This window comes from Quercus suber, unplaced genomic scaffold, assembly GCF_002906115.3.
Source record: "Quercus suber isolate HL8 unplaced genomic scaffold, Cork oak 2.0 scaffold_54, whole genome shotgun sequence".
NCBI classification, from domain to species: Eukaryota; Viridiplantae; Streptophyta; class Magnoliopsida; order Fagales; family Fagaceae; genus Quercus; species Quercus suber.
Window position 1 is genome coordinate 1,213,317 of NW_027069519.1, and position 6,311 is coordinate 1,219,627.

Sequence of the window (6,311 nt, forward strand, 5' to 3'; positions counted from 1 at the left end):
GACCCCATCCATTTCTCTAAAGGATCTCTTTAATGGATCTGAAGATGTGCCTTCTGTTGGACTGCCCACATTAAAGTCTCCCTTGCCCTTAGCTTGATTCTGAATAATAGACCGGGTATAACCTGATTTTGGCTTGCCTTTTCCATTCTTTTTTACCCTATCCTGACCCACACCATCTGCTAGACCATCGCCCATACCATCTCTGGGTAGAAGTGTTTGCCAAGCCTCTGAAGAGAAGCCCACAACATTCTCCTCCAAACCCCCTTAAGACTTATTAAAGTGTGCTATCTCTCTATCAATTTCCTCCCGTTGGACTTGAAACTCTGAAACCAAAGCCATCCTATCCCTACTTACAACATTATCATTCTGCAAAGCTTCTAAACTCACATCATGACCTAGAGAAACATTCTCATCATCCACTATACCTTGCTTGGTCTAAACTACCCGTGAACCAATCTCATTTACCTCTACCCAATTCCGTGGCACCTCCATCCCATTCTGAATCAGGTCATCCACTTCAGTGGACAGAACCATCACTCCCCCACGATCTAGATTGTCACGTTCTAGCCCTTCGTTGGACTTCTTGCTGCATATTGAATCACTGTTATAGTCCTCCAAACCAGCCACCCTAACCACTGATTTTCTAGCCAAGTTAGGTGTTGTAGCCCTCATCCATGACCCATATTATTGCCTAGCCTCCTTCAAAATATGCTTACCTTTCTCCCAAATGGGACAGTCCCTATCCATGTGCGTGAGTTTACCGCACCAATGACATATATTGGGCAATCGCTCGTACTTGAAACTCACCCAACGTTCTTGTCCACCCCTAAAAGCAATCTTTCTTCCTTGGCACAATGGCTTTGTCACGTCTACTTCAACCCGTAATCGAATAAATTTGCTACCTTCATACACTTTTTCCCTAGATGTGCACTCAATCACCAAACCAACCTTAGAGACGATACTCTTTACAATACTAAGAGATACCCTGATAGGCAAGTTGTGTATTTGAACCCATATACAAGTAGTCTCAAATAGAAGTTTGTCCATATCAGTGTGTTTTTAAACTCTTTTCAAAGCCACAAGATGCTTATCGAAAGACCACAGTTCCCCTTTCAGAATTTGCTTCACATCCCTTTCATCCCGAAAGATAAACAAGACCATATGATTGCCCATGTCCCTGACTTCGAAACCTTTTCTTGTTCGCCATAATAACTTCAGTGTTTTTGCAATCACCTCCATGCTCAGTACCCTATTTGTGTAAAACCGTGCAGCCAAGAAAAACTCACGTTCATCTTCACTATCCTCCATAAGAAACCTCTTTCCTTCTGATTCCGTCAAAGAGAGCTTCTCCTGCAGGCCAGACAGAGCCTTCATCTTGCGTCTCAGCGTTGAAACGATTTGTGGAATATCAAAACGCTAACCGCCTCACTCCAAAGAGTAGGCACGTTTTTCTCCTGGTGGCTACGGTTTCACAAGGTGTCGCCCTAGGTCAGAGAAACTTCTGTTTTATAATCTCCTTTTATCTCTTCTCTAGCCTCATCTCTCATCTATATATATATATATATATATATAAAACCGAAGTTTCTTTTGGCACATAATTTTCCACGTTAGCATCATTTAAAAAAAAAATTCTGATTTTTTTTTCTCTAAAACCCGATAATACATGAAACCTAATAAGCCTAAGAAGATTTAATACCCACGGTCCCGACTTGACCTATTATGTGACTCATTCTCTTGAGAGATTGATTGGAGAGCAAAATCTGAATCCTAGTGCTAAAATCAAAGAATCTGCAATTGAAGCCAACCTTCTTTGAAGAGCAAATTTTGAACCTGAGGTAAGAATTTCAACTGAAAGACTATCTACATGTTATTATTTTCAGCAATCTTACTTATTTTAGGATTATTAGGCCAAGAGCAGCAGCTTTTGTATTTAGTTTTTTTTTTTTGAGATTAGCATGGACCAATGCCTATGTCTTAGCTATAAAGGATTAGGAGTTCAAGTTTTAATTTTGGAAGCTAATAACCTGTTGTTGATGATTTGATGCTTGTGTTTGTCCTTTCTTCCTTATTATTCTAAGAGTTTCTTTGGCTAATTTACTTTGTTCAAACACAAATTGTATTTTGTAAGTTTCACTCAAGCCATAAATTCAATGTTTTTGTTTCTTTTGTAGGAAAAAAAAGTTTACATCATTAGTTTTGAATTTTTTTTGGTATCATCCAACTTAAAATTCATTTAAAAATATGTAATATGCCATTTGATTTTGCATAATGATAGAGGCATTCATTAAAGCTTGCTATTTGCTAAGTCTCTCTTAACCCTCTCTCTGAATCTCTTCCTCAAATTTATAATACCTAATACCATGCCCATCTTGCATAATCATATATAACTGAGTTATCTAACTTATATTTTAGACCAAGTTACAATTTCAACAACAAATATTGACATAGGAATTATATTTGTAGCCTTTTGTAATTTTTTGGGGCTGAATTCTTTTAAAACAGAGTTTCGAACATGTTTATATCTATAATTATTTATACCTATGAATTGATTTTCTCATGCTCAACCTTTACCACTCCAATGCAAAGAATTATTGTAGTTCTTAGCCAGTATTGATCATATCATTTAAGTTTTGCATTTGCCTTTGTCTCTGTTCTTCTGCTTGCAATATCCCAGCTAAATATGGATATTTTTGTTTCTCTGTATTACTGTAGTTCTTAGCATGTATGGATCATTCTTCAATTGGTTTATAATCAATTTATGCTTTCATAATTTTCTACACACTTTGTGTTAGCTTTATTAGAGATGCTTCGGTGAGAAAGCATATAAAGTCTTTGGAGGTTATTTTCCTTACTTTGAAAAGAACAATGTTAGTCGAAGATGCATATCAGTTTTTTGATGAATTTATTGCAAGAGAATGGGTGCTTAGTGGCACTAAATTAAGTGATCACATTATATTTTATGGATATGACTACCATCCTTTCACTTCTTTCTTTTTGCATGTGAGTGTGTGTGAATCATGTTGACAAAATTGTAAGCCATGATATTACTAAGAATAATATCCTCATAGCATGCAGTTGAATCAAAATAAATTAGAGCTTTTTATTCTTTTTATTCTTTCAATTATTGTAAAAAAATGTAGGAAATGCAGGCTATTTAAAAAGAGAATTTGTGATTTTGCTTATATGACAAAAAGCTTTGAGTTTTGCTTTTGAATCTTTTGTTTTTAATTCATGCAATTATTGATGCTCGGTTGAATTGTAATTCTATTTAGAATTTTACGCATTAATTTGTTTCAGATTTATTCACTTCATAGAAATAACATTATCTCATGCTGATTTTGTTTGATGATGTGCAATGTTATAAGATGTCAAAATCCAATAAAGTCTAAGGTGTTTTTATTTTTATTTTTCTTTTTCTGCATAGTAAGAGCACACAACTACGAACGGCAAAACCTACTCATATGCATTTTAATGAGCAAAAGTTTTGTGCATTGAGTACGACCTTTTAATGAGCAAGACACTATAGTTGTAAAATGAAATTATAAGATTTTATTAGCTTAATTATAAGATGTAAGGTAAGTTAGGTTGCTTAGATTTTGTGTAAATGTAATATTTGCTAGAAATCACTTTTGACGTGCAGGTTTAAAGGAAAGTGATAGGCCAAAAACGTATTGACCTCTTGTGATTAAATTAATTAATTAATTAGCCAAGTTATTAATTAATTAATTTAACAAGTAAACGCGTGGTAGTACAAACAAATTACCAATAAACTAATTATGCAGCGAAAAATAAATAACACGGTAATTTATTTACGAATGGGAAAAACCTGACGGCAAAAACTCCACCGGGTGATTTTCAGGTCACCACTCCTGAAATTTCACTATTATCACAACAAGCGGTTACAAGTAAAGAAATTCCAAGTACCTTACTAACCTACAGTTGAACCCTTACCCCAATACCTAATTGGACTTGTTCTATAGTGACAGTTTCCTCTTTTTATGCATAACTCCCAAGTACGTGACTAACCAATTGCGTGGATCCTAGTACGCGACTTCAATCACAAACTAGAGGAAGTTTGTTGGCTACAAAGTTCTTTAGTTCATCCACGATGACAATCAAGAAGATGCTTGGTCACAAAACCTAAAGGTGAACATACATAGCAACTTCTTCAGAAGAGATGAACTAGGTCAAAACTTTGTCTCAGGTCACAATTTGCTTGAACAAAGTTTTCTCAATGCTTGTGCAACTTGTGTACACTTTGACGGCCCTTAAAACAATCCTTTTATATGTCTAGGGTTAGGAGAAAAGAAGGCCCAAAGATACATCCACGAATCCCAAGAAATCAGATCAGAAATTCTGATTTTATAAACCTTGACAGATAGAAGCTGTAAAGCATCTATCGAGACAACTGTCGAGCCACGGGCAAAACAGCTTCCTTAAATCTCGACACATGCTAGCTGTCGAGGTTTAGTGACTTTGCACTTTCAGCTTGTTTTCTTGAATAGACTTGAAGGCTTCAACACTTGATCTTGAAACATGGTTTCTTGAAGTATTTCAACACATCTTAGATCTACCCAAGTACAAGTAAAATGCGTTTTGTCAAAGGATTAGCCAATTACATAAAACAATGACATATGTTCTTAATAAGTGAACCACATATGTCCAAACAGAAAGAAATGAGATTTTAGAAGGAGAATGCTTAGGTCAAGATTGTCTAATTGCAGTTGCTATTGGCTTATGTGTAAATTAAATGTTTAGAACAAAGATAGATGTGGCAATAGTGTTTATTGAAATTCTTGACACATTGAATGTTTAGGAGTATGATCTCCAAAAATACAATAGAGCAAAAATTAGATTCGTGTAGTGAGGTTGATTTACAATTAATATGAAGTTGTATGTTTTTACTGTTGCAAAATTAAATTTGGATTCTATCTTTGAGCCAAGCCAGGTAAACACACAAACAGTTGCAATTCTTTGCAGATAGTTTTTTTTTTTTTTTCCTTGATGGACAAATCAACCTCTTATCGATTCCTTTAGCCTTTTCTTTTACAGTGAGGTTGATTAATTACTTTTTTATTTAACCATCCTGTGCATCGCACAGATTAGTGACTAGTTAATCATTAATTAGATTCTTACTTCCCACGACAATATCCAACCCAAGTCCTATACAAGGTTGTGTGGCTCTACAGGTTCTTTCTTCTATCATAATTAATGGCAAGGAAATCTTGTAGATCACATTCTTTATAGTTTTATATCTTTAGTTCTTATTTGTGGAAGGTGGTGGGGGTGGCTTTTGTGGTGGTTTGGGCGTGTGAAAGTGTGGTCATTTTTTATTTGGAGGGCTTTCGGGTAGTAAAAGAACTTTTTTTTTTTTTTTTTTGAAAACGTAAAAGAACTCTTATACATATATATAGTCTTTAACTTATAGATTGTACTCTTAATTATTGTTCTTTATCATCAGACCAAGAGACACCGATTAGTTTTTTGTATAAGCAGGGATCGAACTCGAGATCTTTCATTCAAGGATAAAAGACTTATTAATTGAGCTATCTAGAACCACAACTCTTGATTTTCTAATCAACACCTAATCACTAGTTTGAATGTTTAATATGTTATACAGTGTATAAAATTCATGGACTAAAAACACAACATTTTAGAGATATAGCAAAATAAGAAGTATAAACTAATAGCTAAAATACACTATAAAATGTATTAATAACATTGTTCGATTCACATAATAAATAAATTACTCATAGTTTTATACATAAATTGCTAATGTTATATAATAGTCTAAAATAAAATTTATTTAACCCGAGCTTAGTAGTGTAAGCTTGTAACAAAGTAGGTCATTAAGGTGGTTGAACTTATGTTGAATTTGGCTTTGGTTGGAATCTCCTAGTATGTTGGTCTGGAGTTGACCTTAGTATGCCTTCTCATCCTAGGGCTAATGAGTGAATACTTATGCAAAAAATAAATTGATTTAACAAAAATGAACTTGATTAATTTTAAATCAAATTGGATAAAATTTTAGGCACTATGCTCCATTTGTTTCACTGTAAAATGTTTAATGGAAAAATATTTTCAATATTTTACCATGTTTGTTCAATTGCAAAATTTGATCAAACTTGAAAATGTTTACATTGACTGCAAAATGCTTTATAAAATGTTGTAAAACATTTTATCTTTATTAGCTTCATAAAATATTTTACAAAACACACACTGGCTCTCCTCCCACCTAGTGGTTGTTTTGTTGCAGCCATGGTTTTAAAAACCGGTGTGGTCAAAGAACCAATTTTGGTCTCAGTTCCTAG